The sequence below is a fragment of the Tursiops truncatus genome, chromosome 1 (assembly GCF_011762595.2).
Source record: "Tursiops truncatus isolate mTurTru1 chromosome 1, mTurTru1.mat.Y, whole genome shotgun sequence".
Classification (NCBI taxonomy): domain Eukaryota; kingdom Metazoa; phylum Chordata; class Mammalia; order Artiodactyla; family Delphinidae; genus Tursiops; species Tursiops truncatus.
In genome coordinates, this window is record NC_047034.1 from 2213811 (window position 1) to 2230244 (window position 16434).

The 16434-nt window shown below is 49.1% G+C and overlaps 1 long non-coding RNA gene across 2 annotated transcripts in view; it reads left to right on the forward strand.

Annotated features, from left to right (window-relative positions):
- Nucleotides 1-1424: 1424 nt before the first annotated feature.
- Nucleotides 1425-16434, forward strand: part of LOC141278934 (uncharacterized) — a 36266-nt gene continuing 21256 nt past the window's right edge. Inside the window, exon 1 of one of the 2 annotated variants that reach the window (XR_012332373.1) lies at nucleotides 1425-1911. This is a non-coding gene — a long non-coding RNA (uncharacterized lncRNA). Of the gene's footprint in view, nucleotides 1912-11624; nucleotides 12512-16434 lie in introns of those variants that run through there. The other variant, XR_012332362.1, reaches the window with a different exon arrangement.

The window sequence follows — 16434 nt, forward strand, 5'->3', positions numbered from 1 at the left end:
CCTCGGTCTTTTCCTTCTCTCCCCTCTCCTGCCCGGCTGCACCTCTGCCCCCAGGTCTCCTGCTAGACCAGGTGAAGGGGCGGGCGCAGCACAGGCCACGCGGGGCCTAGAGCACCCTCCCTCCCGTTTGCCTACCGACATCTTTTCGTCCTTCCACATTCAGCTCGCAAGCCACATCCTCTGCGAAGCCTTTCAAAGAGGGCTCGCAGCAGCCCGTCTCACCAAGGCGCCGGGGGCCCATCATCTGGGGGAACCCGTTTCTCAATCAGAAGGGCAGTTCCCACAGCCCCCGGAGACAGAAGGTTGGACCAGGCCCAGGAGAACCACAGGAGATCGTTCCCTTTCGCCCCTCTCCGCCCCGTGAAGGGGCCCGGAAGGCCCTTCCCAGGCAGGGACTTGTCGGCCTTCTCCGGGTCTGCCCAGGCTGGCCCGATGCCCAACGCAGCCAGTGTTTGCCAAATGTATAAGGATGACACCAGACCAGAGAGCCTATGATTTGAATGGATCCAACTCTCAGGTATAAACTCCTCCAAACAACCAACCAACCAACAGACCAGTGGAAGCCCTTGGTTGAAATCTTGGCTTTATCACTAGAACAATTCGCTTCTCTTAGGCTCCACTTCCTCGTCTGTAAAATGGGGATAACTGGAACCGCCTCCAGGGGTGGCTGAGAAGATTATAGGAGCGAATGGAAGGATATTAGCCAGCGTGGGGCCTGGCTAAGGAGTCTTTGTTTCAGACAAAGATGTGTGTAGCTCATCACTCTAAACAGGACCTGGGAGACAAGATCATGTCCTAAAATAACTTTTTAAAGTTAGACTTTCATTGGGAATTTTAAAAGTTAAGACAGTTAAGAATGTCACTCATATTTCCAACAGCTTTCCCCTAAGAAGATGCATTCAACTACATCTTAAAGTACTCTTTGACTTTTCACCGTACAATGAGCAGTTGGGCTGGGGGTGGCGGGTGGGATCCACCTCTTGTTTTGCTGCACTTTTGTGTTTTATCAGCTCTGTTTGATCGCAGACCCGGCCGGCCTTAGGGGTCACTTGGGCGAGTGTTTTAGAGATTCCTGGGCCCTACCCCACACCTACTGAATCACAACAGGGAGCCGGAAGGGGACCGTAAATCTATATTTATAAAAACCTCCTTTGTGGTTTTGATCATCTGCAAGGTTTGGGAACCACTAACACACAGGCCACTAGAAAAGCCTAGGGTTCAATATTCTTGGCTTTATCGTCTGTGTAACTAAAAAAAAAAACACAAAACTAGTTTATTTGCCTTTTCGTAAACAAGATTCGATCTCTCCAGGCCTGTTTTATCTTAACTGTTTATCCTGCTGGTGGAAAAAACTGGCTCCACTTCAACAATAGGAGAAGGAAAGGTGCAAACCTCACCGTCTTCCCAACATTTTTAACACCAGGGGGCTATTTCCCCCGCGTCCTACTGGGGCAATTTAAATGCTAATGCAGTTAAGTCCAACAATCGTTTTAGCAATCAGATTAGAATTGTTTTTTATGAAAATCTTATTTCTCTTTTCTCCGTTCTATATTTATTTTATTCTATTCTATTTTTTTTTTTGCTAGAGAGGCGTATGTTTCGATTCTTTGACATTTCAAACCTTAAATTAAAAAACAAAAGATCCCACCCTGATATCTTCTCAGCAGTATTTGCAAGAGGACAGGAAGGGATCCACCCTGTAAACCTGAGGTCTGCAGTTTGAATGTGCTGAGTCACCTGGTCTTTGCTGAGTCAAATGTTTTGCACCCAGGGAAAGTACTGCAGACAAACTGTGAGCTGGTATGTGGCTAATTTAAATGCCAGTAAGAAAACTGGAAAGGGCTATTGCATCGATACAGAGTAACTTAGTATTAACTTTAAAACTTGTCTTTGGAGATTTCTAACAGCCTGGTAAGTGCTCTTTCTGACTGGTAATGTGTTGCTGAAATTCTTTAAATACTTCTTCCCGTTCTTAGAAAGGGAAAACAAATATAAATGGTCTAGCAGTTGTCTCGTGTGGTTTAGAGAACAGGAGAAAATTCTTCTTGGCCATTATTCTGAAGTTTTGCATAATTAAGCTTCTTGAATTAGTTTGAAATAAGTAATAACAAACAAACAAAATATAGTAGTGAACCAGATATTGATAGTTGATATCTAACTGTAGTTGAGCTTTTCGGAAGTCTGTTTTCCTATTTTGATCATGTAGTTGGAGAGCCCCTGAGCAGGTATGACTACAACTGTACCGACAGCGGAAGTGGCAGGAAGCTGCCGTTTCCTTCGAACCAGAAGGAAAGTTTATAGAACTCCTGATGGGAACGTGGACTACAGATGGAGATAAAAGTCGGAATAATTTGTATTTGTAAGTGCTATTTTATTTTCACACTCTAAAGGTGGTTCCTTTAAAGTTAGTATCTGGGACTAAAGAGAGTGCACACATTCCAGGAAGTCAGAAATGTCTGTTCACCGGTATTAACCAACACCCTAAAGTCATTTCACAAGGTGGAAATTTACTATGGGGCCAGTTTACGTGGTCATCCTCCAGCGTGTTTGCGTCACGAGTGGGGAGCGGCCTCTGGTCTCTGCATGGCTGAGCCCTGGTGACCAGTGTCCCTGAACCCATCTGTGAAGTGACACAGGCGCTGCCCTGTGTGCCTGCTTCTTACGCCGGCCACGGTGCCAGGTGCGTCCACTGCCTTCTCCATCCCGGCCTCAGTCACCTACAGAGGTGCAACTTGTACATTTTTTTCCTGTTTTTTTTTTTTTGGCCGCACCCTGTGGCATGCGGGATCTCAGTTCCCCAACCAGGGATCGAACCCTTGCACCCTGCATTGGGAGCGTGGAGTCTTAACCACTGGACCACCAGGGAAGTCCCGAGCAGCTTGTACTTTTAATACCTTCAAGCCGGGTGTATGAAAACTCAGAGACTAAATCATACCCACTCAGAGACTAAATCTACTACCTCGCCGTGGTAGAGTGAGAGTTTGCACCCAGGCAGGACCCTAAGCCCTGATGTCCCCGTGGAGAGCGCCTCTAGCTCGTAAACGTGACTACTCACCGGCCAGTAACGTTAAACTATGGGAAGAACGTCCTCAGTGGGTTGGAATCCTTGCTTTCTCTCAGTGAGCAATTTAGGGGGAAACGGCAGAAGAGCTGCAAATAACCACCCAGGAGGCCGGAGGGGCTCAGGGAAAGATCCTAACTTAGTGAGTTTTCTGCTCAGAGCTAGTGTGTAATTCACAGGGCTGAAGACGTGAACTGGATTGAAAATCTGCTGTGTTTTTTTGCCAGCTTAGGTTGATGGCCATAATACAATGACTTGGCAGTAAGAGAACAAACAAACAAAAACCCTAGGCTACCTGCCTTTCGTTTGACTCGGTCTGGAACCGGAGGCAAGCAGATATTGCCGCGGGCAGGGCAAGGACGCGGAGTGCCGGCGGTCAGCCGGGCCCGACCCGGTGCAGACGGGCGTCAGGCAGACACGGCTCTGAGTCTCAGTGGTTAGGAACCTGGTGAGCTGGGACAGTTGATTTGACGCCTGTGAAATCTGGATGGTTTCTTCACAGGTCCTAGCGTGGGCTGGAGGAGACATGCAGCAAGGTGGATGTTCTCCTCTCACATCCTCAGAGGCCCAGGTATGACCAGTCCTGGGACAGAGCATCCCGGGAGACCCTTGGAGGGGAGGGATGCTCTGAGGCGGGCGCCTGCATCTGAGTCCGTGGTCAGCTCAGGGCGGAGCTCCTTGAGCAGATGAGATGTGAGCAAGGAGCTGAAGTCGTGGAGTGATGTACCCGTGCGGGGGTCTCGGTGGGAGAGGTTTCCAGGCAGAGGAAACAGCTGAGGCAAAACAGGAAATTGCCTACTGGCGAGATTTAAGGAGAACAAGGGACGCAGTGTAGCTGGAACAGAGTGAGTGAGGCGGAAAGTAGTAGAGGGTGAGGTCAGAGAGGCCAGGCGGTCAGACTGTTCCCTCTCCAGGACGTTTACTACGAGGGCAATACGGAGTCTCTGCTGGGCTTTGAGCTGAGGAGGTGATGAGGTTTTCAAAAGATCACTCTGCTGGCTTGTGTTGAAATCAAGCCTGAAGCAGGGAGGGCCCGTTAGGAGAGGAGCCAGGGCAGTAATCCTGGCAGGAGAGGGGGAGGGATCTGCCCGGGGCTCGTGACAGCAGAGGGGGTGAGAAGAGATCAGGTCCTGGGTGTGTTTTGAAGGTAGAGCCAGCGGGATTTCTCAGGGGCTAGACGTGGGATGTTTCAGGCATGAGCGTCTGTGGGGGTGGAGTGTGCCAGCACGTGGAATGGGGAAGGAGATGTAGATGCAGGTCTGGGGGGAGACCAGGACTTTGTCTGTGTCCACGTTGAGATGTCCCCTGGGCATCCAGGGGGGAAGGGAGGGGTCTGTCTGGTGACACACATTTGGAAATTATCAACATATAAATGTTTAAAGCCTGGAGACTTAACAGAGACTGCTAAGGGGGTGTGGATAGAGAAGAGAAGGGGTCAAAGGGCTGGGCTTTGGGGCACGCCAACCCTGAGAGTCCTGGAAGAAGAGTGGGGTCAGCAGAGGAGACTTGAGACGGGGCTCCCAGGGAGCTTGCAGGCAAGTGGTGGGGGGAGACTGGACGTGAGGCTGGAGGACCAGGCGTCCCCAACTTGCAGTGGATGTGGACGCTCCATGTTAGACTTTGGTTGTTTCTTTCAAGGTGATGGCGGCTGGGTGTACTGAGACCTTGCTGTCATTTGCCATGTGCGGGGCACTTCGCTAAGCACATGACGTACCTTTAATCACTTAATCTTTATACATGCCCTGTAAGAAAGGGAGTGTCCTTATCTTCTGTAGTTGAGGGAACTGGCTCCCAGGGGTCAGAGATGTCACTCAAGGTTATCTTCCAGTAACTGCTGGTAACTGTCCAGGTGGTCCTATTCCAGGGTCCCTCCTTTTAACCACTAGCCTGTCTTCTCCTGGGTCTGGCCCTTCTCAGCCAGGGGTCAGAGGGTCAGAAGCTGAGGCTTGCATCCTTTGCCTGGCGACACCTGGCTTCACTCTGTCCCCCAGAGGAGGTACTTTACAGGCAGAGGAGATGGTGTCTAGCAGGACGATGGCTTGATGGGATTTGCTTTGATGCACTGGTGCCGGTGGCAGCAGCGTGGGGAGAGGCGATGAGGGTGCTTGGGAGCTGGGGAGGGAGATAGATTTGGGGCAGGTCAGCTCAGCTCTTGAGGGGCCTGAGGGCTGACGGAGCCGTGCAGCAGTGGGTGAAGGAAATGGGGTCGGCGGTCCGGGCGAGGGAAGCAATTCCAGATGTTCATCACCCATGTATATACCCTCTTCTGAAATGGATCCCCTGAGAACAAGTCCGTCTCCCACTTTGCAGAAAAAGGGCACATCTCTTTGTCTGGCGTGTTCTGGGGCGTGTGTAAAAAAAAAAAACCCCTGGGCTCCAGACAAAGGGGTGATGCATGAGGGCCTGGAGGCGCTTCCTTGCAAGTCAGGTGGTTTGGGCTGCTTGCTTTTACCACGTTGTGGGGACCGAAATGTAATTTTGTGTGTGTGTGTGGCTGCACCGCGCCGCCTGTGGGATCTTATTTCCCTGACCGGGGATCGAACCCGTGGCCCCTGAAGTGGAAGCACAGAGTCTTACCACTGGACTGCCAGGGAATTCCCTGAATGTGATTTTTGAGTAGAGATGACAAAGTGATTCTGGGGCTGTGACTTACACAGATTTCAAAGATATGACTAACACTGCTCTGAGTAGAATACTTCATTATTTCACTTATTATTATTATTTTGGCCGCACCATGTGGCTTGCGGGATCTTAGTTTCCCAACCAGGGACTGAACCGGAGCCCCGGCGGTGAAAGTGCAGTGTCCTAACCACTGGACCGCCAGGGAATTCCTGCTTCCCTTACTTATTTGAAAAGAGTTTCTCAGGGATCGCATCTCTAAAAAGAAAAGCAGTGATGCCAGGTTATGCCAAAATGTTTCATTGTAATAATGAGGCATCCACAGACCCATGAGCTAATCATTGGAAAATAAACCCAGTTCCTCTCATTAAGAGATGTATTTCCAATAAGATCTTATCTTTTATGTTTAATAATTGTCAAAGTTTGCAATATACTTATGATGATTTGATTAATTGGAATTTACTGCTGCTCAATCCAGAAGAATTTTGTGTGTGTACTTAATGAATTATGGTCACAGAAACTTTTTATTTATTTATTTTTAAAATATTTATTTATTTATTTATGGCTGCATTGGGTCTTCGTTGCTGCGCGCAGGCTTTCTCTAGTTGCGGCGAGCGGGGGCTACTCTTCGTTGTGGTGCACGGGCTTCTCATCGCGGTGGCTTCTCTTGTTGCGGAGCACGGGCTCTAGGCGCGCGGGCTTCAGTAGTTGTGGCGCGTGGGCTCAGTAGTCGTGGCGCTCGTAAATTTTAGTTTTGACTTGTGTACACAGTTTGCGGATGAGATCCATGAAAAGGTTATCGATAAAAGATGCTGAAACATAAAAATAAATTTGGTTTAAAATCTGTAACACAAAACCTTGTAGAAGAATGTCTAAAGCGGCATTATTCATAATAGCCAAAACATAGAAACAAGCCAAATGTCCACCAGCTGATGAATGACTCAACAAAATGTGGTCTATCTGTCTAGTAGAATATTATTGGAAAATAAAAAGGAATAAGAATGGATCATGCTACAACAAGGATGAGTCTTGGAAACATTATGCTACATGAAAGAAGCCAGTCACAAAAGACCACATATTGTGTAATCGGATGTGTATGAAATGTCCAGAGTAAGCAAACCTATAGACAGAAAATAGATTAGTAGTTGCTCAGGACTGTGGCAGGGACCGGGGGATGGGGAGTGACTGCCGGTGGGGACGGGATTTCTTTGGGGGTAATGAAAGTGTTTTAAAAGTGACTGTGATGATAGATGCACAAGTCTGTGATTACGCTAACAACCATGCAATTGTACACTTCAAATGGATAATTGTATAATATGTGACTTACCTGTCAATAAAACTGTTAAAAAAATCTGTGGGGTAAGTGGAGTGGAAATGGAAGTTAAAACAGGAAAAAAGAATGATGTACCATTTCTAGCTTTACTAAAAAGATTTGTGCATGTGCAAAACACAATTAACAAGATGCTTTGCAGCCACTGAAACTTGGGTTAAAACAACGTGGTGCCAAAAGTAGACATCGTCTAGGGGCGTGCAGTTTGTATTTTAGGGGATTCATGATCGAAAGAGCTTGAAGCCCAATGGATTAGATCTCCTAAAGACAATGCCTAGATTGAGTGAGACCAAAGACTGAAGAAGGAGAATTAGAAACACCAGCCTTGGGAATTCCCTGGCGGTCCAGCTGTTAGGACTCGGTGCTTTCACTACTGGAGCCAGGGTTCAATCCCTGGTTGGGGAACTAAGATCCCACAAACGACGCATGCAGGAGAAACTAAGAGGGGGGAGGAGAGTGGGGGGCAGTTTCCATGTGGAGGGGGTGTCAGACATCCCTTGGGATTATTCCGGCCAAAGATGCAAAGCCATCCTCGGGGACCAGTTGGCAATGATGAGGTCATCGACCTGGCACCATCCGTTTTAATAAACTAGCTGCAGTCCAGTGCAGAGCTGGTGGCTGGAAGCAGAGTTTAGGGAGGTCAGAGGAGGTAGAAAGATGGAGGAAGTGAAGACCTCGACCTCGGACCTCGCTCTTCAGAAGTTGGAACAGATAACGGGGCAGAAATTTGGTAACTGGGGAGAAGTGGGGTAAAGGTAGTTGCTGCTACTCTAAGGATGCAATCAATTTGAGCATGTTTGCAGATGGAAGGTGAGAAGCTGGTGAGAGAGAGTGAAGTGGAGGAGAGACGTTCATCCCCGCAATGTGCAGGGCGTCCTGCAGATCAACCAGGTGGAGAGGACGCCTCCCGTGACCGCAGAGCTCCCAGCAGCTGGGGCGCCATGGCGCTAAGGGAGCCCCGTGGGAATCTCCCTGTTCTCCGCTACTTCAGACACCCCACTCCCCAAACGGCCTATCTCCACACAGCCCACGTTCAATGGGCGGGTGCTTAGGCTACGACAGGATGCGGATGGGGCGCGAGGAGTGATACGCTTGCTCGGCAGTCTTGAATTGGACTGCGGGTAAGAGCTGTTCCTCAGTATCTTGGGTTGGAGGGAACAGAAGTGCACAGGTGAACACTTCTACTCACTTAGCTCATTTGAATGATGCTGGAAGTTAGAAGCGGATCCGCCTCCAGTGCTAAAGGCAATGGTCCAAGGGTGGAGGCATGGGAGCTGCCCTCGTCCAAGCCCGCCCCCCATCCCCCAACCCTCTGGCCACATGAATCATGGTCCAGTGTGCAGCCCGAGACTAGGCGTCCTGTGAGGACACACAGGGCCCCCCGCGGTGCTGTTTTATCCCTCCAGTTCACTTGACCCCCTTGCAGCATTTTTACACTCTTAGAAAATGCTCTCGACAATAACTGCCCCAACAAGAGAGAAGAAAGGAGGTGTTTGTTTAGGAACAGGAAGAGAGAGGTGCGGTCGGGATGAGGCATCTCGCTTTAGTATCCGCGGCAGCGCGAGGAAAGAGACCGAGCAAAGGGAATCTCTTGTCACTCACGTATCTGGAGCCGCACGGCCCATTTGAAGGTCACCTTGCACGTGGCAAGGTCACGGCAAGGGAACTGATGTCCTCCCCGTATGGCCCCTGAATCTTCTCTGTTCTCTTTCCATGGTTTTGTGTTAATGCTCGGAGAATTGAAGACTGTGTTGTAAGGTGGCCAGGGAATGATGTGTTTCCAGGTAGATGTATTTGAAGCCCCTTGGCCGTCCGTGAACAGTCTTCCAGCCTCTACTTGGGTGTCAGCATGCTAGTAGTAATGGTAACAATTATTAGCAGGAGAAATTATTTATCTTTGTTTGTTTTTTTAAAAATATTTATTTATTTATTTGTCTGCATCGGGTCTTAGTTGAGGCACGTGGGACCTTTAGTTGCGGCGTGTGGGCTTCTCTCCAGTTGTGGCGTGTGGGCTCTAGGGCCCACCGGCTTAGTTGCCCTGCGGCATGTGGGATCTTAAGTTTCCCTATCAGGGACTGAACCTGCGTCCCCTGCATTTGGAAGGCAGATTCTTAACCACTGGACCACCAGGGAAGTCCCTTATCTTTGTTTTTGAATTGATACTTAGTATTGTCATTGTTATTGTTACAGTGTTTTGGAGCGGGATATTAAGTTCCGTCTGTGTGTTAGGAGCCTTGAGACACAAAGATAAATTGTACACGGCCTCTCTAAACAGCAGTTCTTATCCAGGCGGCCACGGATCCTTGTCCTTGGTTGGAATTCAGGGACTTTGTGAACTCGGATGGAGAAAAGATTACATGTTCAGTAACCTCCAGCTGTGATGTCGTAGTTCCTTCAGAGATGAATGGTGATGGAAAACCACGGTAGTATCAGCTGTCCCTGTGACTGTCACCGGGAAATTACACGTATTTTCCTGTCGCGTTAGAGCTGTTTGCAGTTCTCTTGAAATATTGTTCATACGTATCACTACTTTGAAATAATGGTAGTTATTTGACCTACCACAAGACCTTGGCATTGAATAAAAAGGCATAGATGTTATGTATTACATCAAATATGTATTTTCATGTTTTGATAACCAGTTCGTAATCAACTTTCTGCATATGCCTGTGTATTTTACCTGATTCTTTTTTTTTTTTCTTTTTTTGGCCGAACCGTGCAGCTTGTGGGATGTCAGTTCCCTGACCAGGGATTGAACCCAGGCCCTTGGCAGTGAGAGTGACGAATCCTAACCACTCGAGCACCAGGGAACTCCCTTTACTTGATTCTGAAGAGGTTTCACAAGGCTGCTGAAGGAAACCAGGGCACAGAAAGGTTAAGAACCCCTTTAGGTGTACAGTCTGGGGCGGCGGCTAGGGGGACCAGAAGCCTGAACAGATAAAGTCGTAAGAAGTGGTGAGTGGCGGTGAGAAAAATACCCAGGAGCCACGGGGACCCGAGGAGGGACTGTGCTCAGCCTCAGGGGCCCCTTCTGGAGAGCTCTGAGCTGCACCTGGAAGGAGGAGTGAAGAGGAGAGAGACACAGGAGGTCGTTTCCAGGGAGGGAGCAGATTGGGTGCGGGCGCTCTGGAGAAGCGAGGAGTACTGGGGCTAAGTGCTGAGTACTGTGCTGAGTCCCGGAGGCTACGGAATGACTCAGAGACAGCCGAGGGGGCCGGTAAGCTCACTTTTTAAAACTAATTAATTAATTAATTTTGGGCTGCTTTGGGTCTTCGTTGTGGTGCATGGGCTTCTCATTGCAGTGGCTTCTCTTGTTGCGGAGCACGGGCTCTAGACGCGCGGGCTTCAGTAGTTGTGGCTCGCGGGCTCAGTCGTTGTGGCATGTGGGCTCCAGAACACAGGCTCAGTAGTCGTGGCTCACGAGCTTAGTTGCTCTGCGGCACGTGGGATCTTCCCGGACCAGGGCTCGAACCCGTGTCCCCTGCATTGGCAGGCGGATTCTTAACCGTGGCTCCACCAGGGAAGTCCTAAGCTCATTTTTAGAACCATTTTTAATGGGGCAGGGTGGACAGCGTTCACTTTTCTTGGAGAAATTCAATGGCATAATAAAATTTTTCAGAACAGCATCACTGACGTGTAATTCACGTGCAATCAATGCACATATGTGGTAAGTTGTGACGTAGGTATCCACCGTGAAAACATCACAGTCAAGGTAAGGAATGCCTCCATCATGCCTCCCCCCCCAGAGTGTCCTGCAGCCCCTCCAGCCTCCCATCCCCAGCACTTGCTCATCCACTTGTGTCATGGAGACCTGTCTGCTTTTCTAGAGTTTTATGTGATGGACTCATAACCCACATCCTCTTTCTGGCCTGGCTTCTTGCACTCTGTGTAACACGTTTGAGATTCAGCCAGGCTGTTATAAATCACCAGTTCATTCCTTCTTGCCGCCGAGTAATTTGTGTGCTTTAAAAAAGGGGAAAACCGGGGCTTCCCTGGTGGCACAGTGGTTGGGAGTCTGCCTGCCGATGCAGGGGACACGGGTTCGTGCCCCGGTCCGGGAAGATCCCACATGCTGCGGCGCGGCTGGGCCTGTGAGCCATGGCCGCTGAGCCTGCGCGTCCGGAGCCTGTGCTCTGCAGCGGGAGAGGCCACAGCAGTGAGAGGCCCGCAAAAAACCAACCAACCAAACAAACAAACAAACCCAAAGCCTGGTTTTCATAACAAAATGTAAAAAGGGAGCAAGTTTCCTAATCCTTATCAAATGGGAACGTGGGTTTAAGATTATTGAGAAACGCTGCGTTGGAGTGTGGCCAGAGTGCGTTTCAGCCCTGGGTTCTCTTACCACCATTGCTAAATTTGAGCACATTTGGAAATATTTTAGACCTGCAAGCAGGCAGCCCCGCAGGACGTGGAAACAAGCACTCAGCTGTCTCTGCAACCACAGGCTCTCTGATGAGAGGATTAGTGAAGAAACTGCCTGATGGAGTGTCTAAGAAGCATTCCGTGTGTCTCCTGCTGTCCTCACACCCCCCTCATTTGGTAGATAAGGGGCAAGAGCTATTATCCATGTTGCACAAATAGGAAATGAGGTTCAGGGAGCGTGTGAGGATTGTTACTCAAGACAGAAGCGAGTTAGGGGCTGACTGGGCTGCCTGCTCCCCAGTCCCAGCCTTGCTGGAGGCTTGGCTGACGTTGGAAAGAAAAGTGCAATCATTTCACTTTCACTTTTGTCCGTGTTGGAGCTGTGATAGGATCTTTATACTGGAGGAGTTAAGGTTTTCTTTTCCCCCTTTCTTCTTAAAACTTTCCCCTTTCCACGGGGTTAGGGCCGGCATGTGTCGAGGATTCCACAGCCCAGTGCCCGTGTGGAGCGAGGCTCTTTTCCAAACATCAGGGGGATGCCGAGCTGGGTAAACCCTGGAGGTTTCCCTGGAGTGAGTAGGACGGAAGGACCAAATGAGGATCAAACGGTGTGCCTTACCCTCTTCTGGGTCATGGAAGATTTGAGAATCTGGTGAAATCGTGGGTCCTCTTTCCCAGAAAAATGCACAGACGTGCACGCACATGATTTTGCAACGATTTCAGTGTTTAGACTCTCGAGAGCTGGTCTGTAGGAATGACCTCGGGGTGAGTAGTTTTGGCCTGAAGCGAAATAGTCATGCCTTCAGGGAAACACAAAGCCATAGTCACTGATGAGACAGCGATTCCAGATAAAGGCTGGGTGGGACTGGTGGGTTGGGTAGTGTTTGGATACACAGTCCTCTCTATCAAATAGGACTAATACCCACCCCCATCCCCCCAACTAATACCCAATTGGATTAGTCTCTGGGAGGCACGATTCCAGGCAGAGGGGGATGTCTGGGGGTGGGTGGGGGGAACAGTGGAAGTAGGAAAGCTCCAGGGAGCAGACATGCCCAGTTTGACTGGAGGAAGACTATGGAACTGTCAGAAACAACAATAGAAAAGGAGGGAGAGGTCATATGGTGGGTGAACTTGAAAGCAAGGTGAGTACTCCTCCCTGCCCCCCCCCCCGACTCCCCGTAAAATATTCTGTAATTCCTTTTATTTATTTATTTATTTAACGTCTTCATTGGAGTATAATTGCTTTACCAGGTCTTTTATTTATTTATTTATTTTTCAGGTGGAGGTTTGGGGTGTGTATAGGTGCATAATACATATTTATTGTCACAAATTAAGGATGTTGACAAAAATCAGAAATTCTCGTATACTATAATCTGATCTCTCTTAACAGCTGACGTACTTTGTTCTAGTCGGCGAACATTCTTATCCCTCTCCCAGCTCCGAGCCGCCACCCCAGACAGAAAATAAATCCTGTGAATTTACCACAATTTGGATAACTCGTCTGTTGGTGTTCTTCACGTTTATTTAAGGCTCAGCATTATATCCAAGGATTTTTCTTTTTTTTGTGTGTGTGATACACAGGCCTCTCACTATTGTGGCCTCTCCCGTTGTGGAGCACAGGCTCCGGACGCACAGGCTCAGCGGCCATGGCTCACGGGCCCAGCCGCTCCGCGGCACGTGGGATCCTTCCGGACCAGGGCACGAACCCGTGTCCCCTGCATGGGCAGGCGGACTCTCAACCACTGCGCCACCAGGGAAGCCCCCAGATATTTCTTAATTTTTAAAAGATTTACTATTTCTTAGGATAGATGCTTAGAGGGGGAATTATTGGGTCAGTGTATATAAACTTCTGTAGAAGCCTGAGTCAGTAGCTTTTTGGAGGGTTGGCTACCTGCTATCGGATTTTGTTCTGTTTATTTTGCTTATTTACTTTTTTCCTCTTGGTGTCCTGTGTCTGCTCCTCAGCCCATTTCTTAGATACTGGAGCCCCCCAGCCCCCCGCCGCTCCTGGGCCTTTACACTGATCCATTCTCTTCCTGATTTTCCTTGATCATCAGGCAGCCTGTGTTGAGTGTCTGTCACGCACCAACCATTGTGTTTAACAATATTACACATAATTTTCAACACACCCCTGTTGCATAAGGATTCGTATCTTCCTTTCACAGATGCGGACTCAAAGCCGAAAGCTGCTTTCCCAAGGGGACGTCTCTGGGTCCGTCTCCCCAGGTCTGCATCTGTAGCTTCCCTCTCTCTACCCAGCTCCGGGGCAGCCCTCGCGTCACCAGCACAGATTCCACTTGGGGTTTCCATGGACACCAAACTGAATCTGTCCACACTCGCCTAACAACTCTGACCACCAGCCTGCCCCCATGACATCACTGAGCCCATAGGTCACCCTTGATGATGTCTTTACTCTCCTGATTCACCCCACCCGGCTTTGTGCCTAAGTCTGGTGTTGGTCTCCATCCTCCAGCCTCGAGGAGATACCCCTATCTGAAGGCATCCCCCGCCTGGTCTGTCAGTGTGGGATCCCAGCTAGGTCTCTCTGCTTCTCTGTCCTGTAAACTCCTGCCCCAGTTTCTCGGCTAACTCCGGGGTGTGAGGACCAGGAGGTCTTAGTCTCTTCTCTCCCCACCACCTCCAGTGATGACCAGATTGTATTCTCATCTGATTCCTATTTGCTTTCCCATTTCCCCGAGTAAGGATTTTGAGGGCGGAGCCTGACCCACTCAATAGTCTTCGTGTTCCTGTGGACTTGACAGGTGGTTGGGAATCACGGTGTTGTCCCCGAGCTTCCGCGTGCTCAGTAGGATAGCTGCTCTGTCTGCCACGCGGAGCAAGTGGGCTTGAGACTTTGTATCTCTGACGTTATAAGAATGTACCGCGTTAAGTCCGTGAGTTAGAATTCGTTTCAATATAGTGTTCTGAATTGTTAAACTGTTGCCCCATTGTAATCAGATAGCTTTTGCTAGGAACACAATCTCTCCCCCTTTTCCCCAGTTTAGTGGCTTCAAACAACCGAGTCTCTAGCTTGTGATTCTGAAGTCAGACTGTTCTGGTCTGGGCAACTCAGCTGATTTCTTCTGGGCGGGCGGCTGATCTAGAGCCAGCAGTGGGTTAGATGGTGGCCAGATAACCCAGGAGGGCCCTGCTGATGTGCCTGGCAATAGGCATGTGTCTCTCCTCCAGCAGGCTAGCTTGGGCTCATTCACATGGTGGTGTTAGGGCCCCAGGTGCAGTAACCACCCGCCCCCAGGAGTGGAGGGGATTAAAGCCACTGCTTGCATCACATTTGCTTCAAAAGTCACAGGACCAACAGAGATGCTAAGGGATGGGGAAAGAGACTCTGCCTTTTGATGGGAAGGACCTTGCTATGATTGCAAGAATATGGATGTAGGGAAAAGAATGTGTGGTCGTTTTTACAAACTACCTCACTGGTGATGGAATTCCGCAGTATCTGATAGATATTAGGCACTTACCAGAAATCTGGATTTTTGGATAAATTATTGGCCGCTTATACACATATATACGTATTATATTTATTTTGCAAATAGGGTCAAAGCACACGTAGAAAAAACTGACCTTCTCTTTCCAGGTCATCTTATTTTTGGATCTTTGATATTAGTGTGATGTAGAGCTCAGCTACTGCAGAGCTGTCAATAAAATGTCAACATCAGTACCTCAAATGCATTTTTGGAAAAGGGAGTTCTTGAAGAATACTGAATTCAATGTAGAACTGAATTAATTGAAACAGATGACCAAAGCCTAGTATTATCGGGCTGTCGCCTGGGGTGCATAAAAAGCTACAGAGGTTTGGTTTGCATTTTAAGAATACCTCATGCACGAAGCCTTTCCATATCTTCATGCTTCATTGTCACTTCTAAGGAAAACACCTACCGACTAGAATTACTTCATTTTTCTGAAGTTGTTTGCTTTTCATTGGTGGGGTTACAATTCAAGCTGCCTAACTTGATTTTACAGATAAGCAGCTGGATTTGGATGACAAAGCAGTGGCTGAAATAAGGAGTCAGGTGGACGGTGTTTATCATTTTTGCATGCGTTTATCATTTTTGCATGCGAGTGTCCGGCTATCCCACTAACGCTGACACATCAGCCTGTATGACATGAAGATGAATCAGGCAAAGCTCCCACCTCCAGGAGCTCGGTTGGTGTCGGGGAGGGAGAGTCTTGAGGACGGTCCTGGAAACACACACGCACTGATGAAGTTTTGCAGGTTATGCAGTGGAACCTCGGTTTTTTTTTTTTTAATCCCTTCCCCCGTTCCTCCCTCCCTCCCTCCCCTCCCCCTCCCCTCCCCTCCCCTCCCCTCCCCCTCCCCTCCCTTCCCCTCCTTCCCCCCCTCCCCTCCCTCCCCCCTCCCTCCCCTCCCTCCCTTCTCCCCTTACCCCCTCCCTTCCTTCCCTTCTTCCTTTGGAGCCTAGATTTTTAACATGGGTTCTTTTTTTTTAAAATAAGTTTATTTATTTATTTTATTTATTTTTGGCTGTGTTGGGTATTCGTTGCTGCACGCGGGCTTTCTCTAGTTGCGGTGAGCGGGGGCTACTCTTGGTTGTGGTGCATGGGTTTCTCATTGCAGTGGCTTCTCTAGTTGCAGAGCACAGGCTCTAGGCACACGGGCTTCAGTAGTTGTGGCACACACACAGGCTCAGTAGTTGTGGCACACGGGCTTAGTTGCTCCGCGGCATGTGGGATCTTCCCAGAACAGGGCTTGAACCTGTGTCCCCTGCATTGGCAAGCGGATTCTTAACCACTGTGCCACCAGGGAAATCCTTAACATTGGTTCTTCATTCAGGAATGACACAGCAAGCAAGCAACACTGGTGCTTTTATCCAGGACATATGCCCAGGTGCTTCCCTGAAGATTCTCACTCCTTAGGTCTTAGGTGGGGCCCAGACATTTGTATTTTGAAAAAGCACACGTGACCTGAGAGGTACCCCTGCTTTATAAAATGTTAGTGTGCATGTAGGTGCAATAATGTGTTTTAGTTAACTTGGAATGGCAGGAGTTGCTGCCTCTTTTACTTCTTAGGCTAGACGGGTGTGGT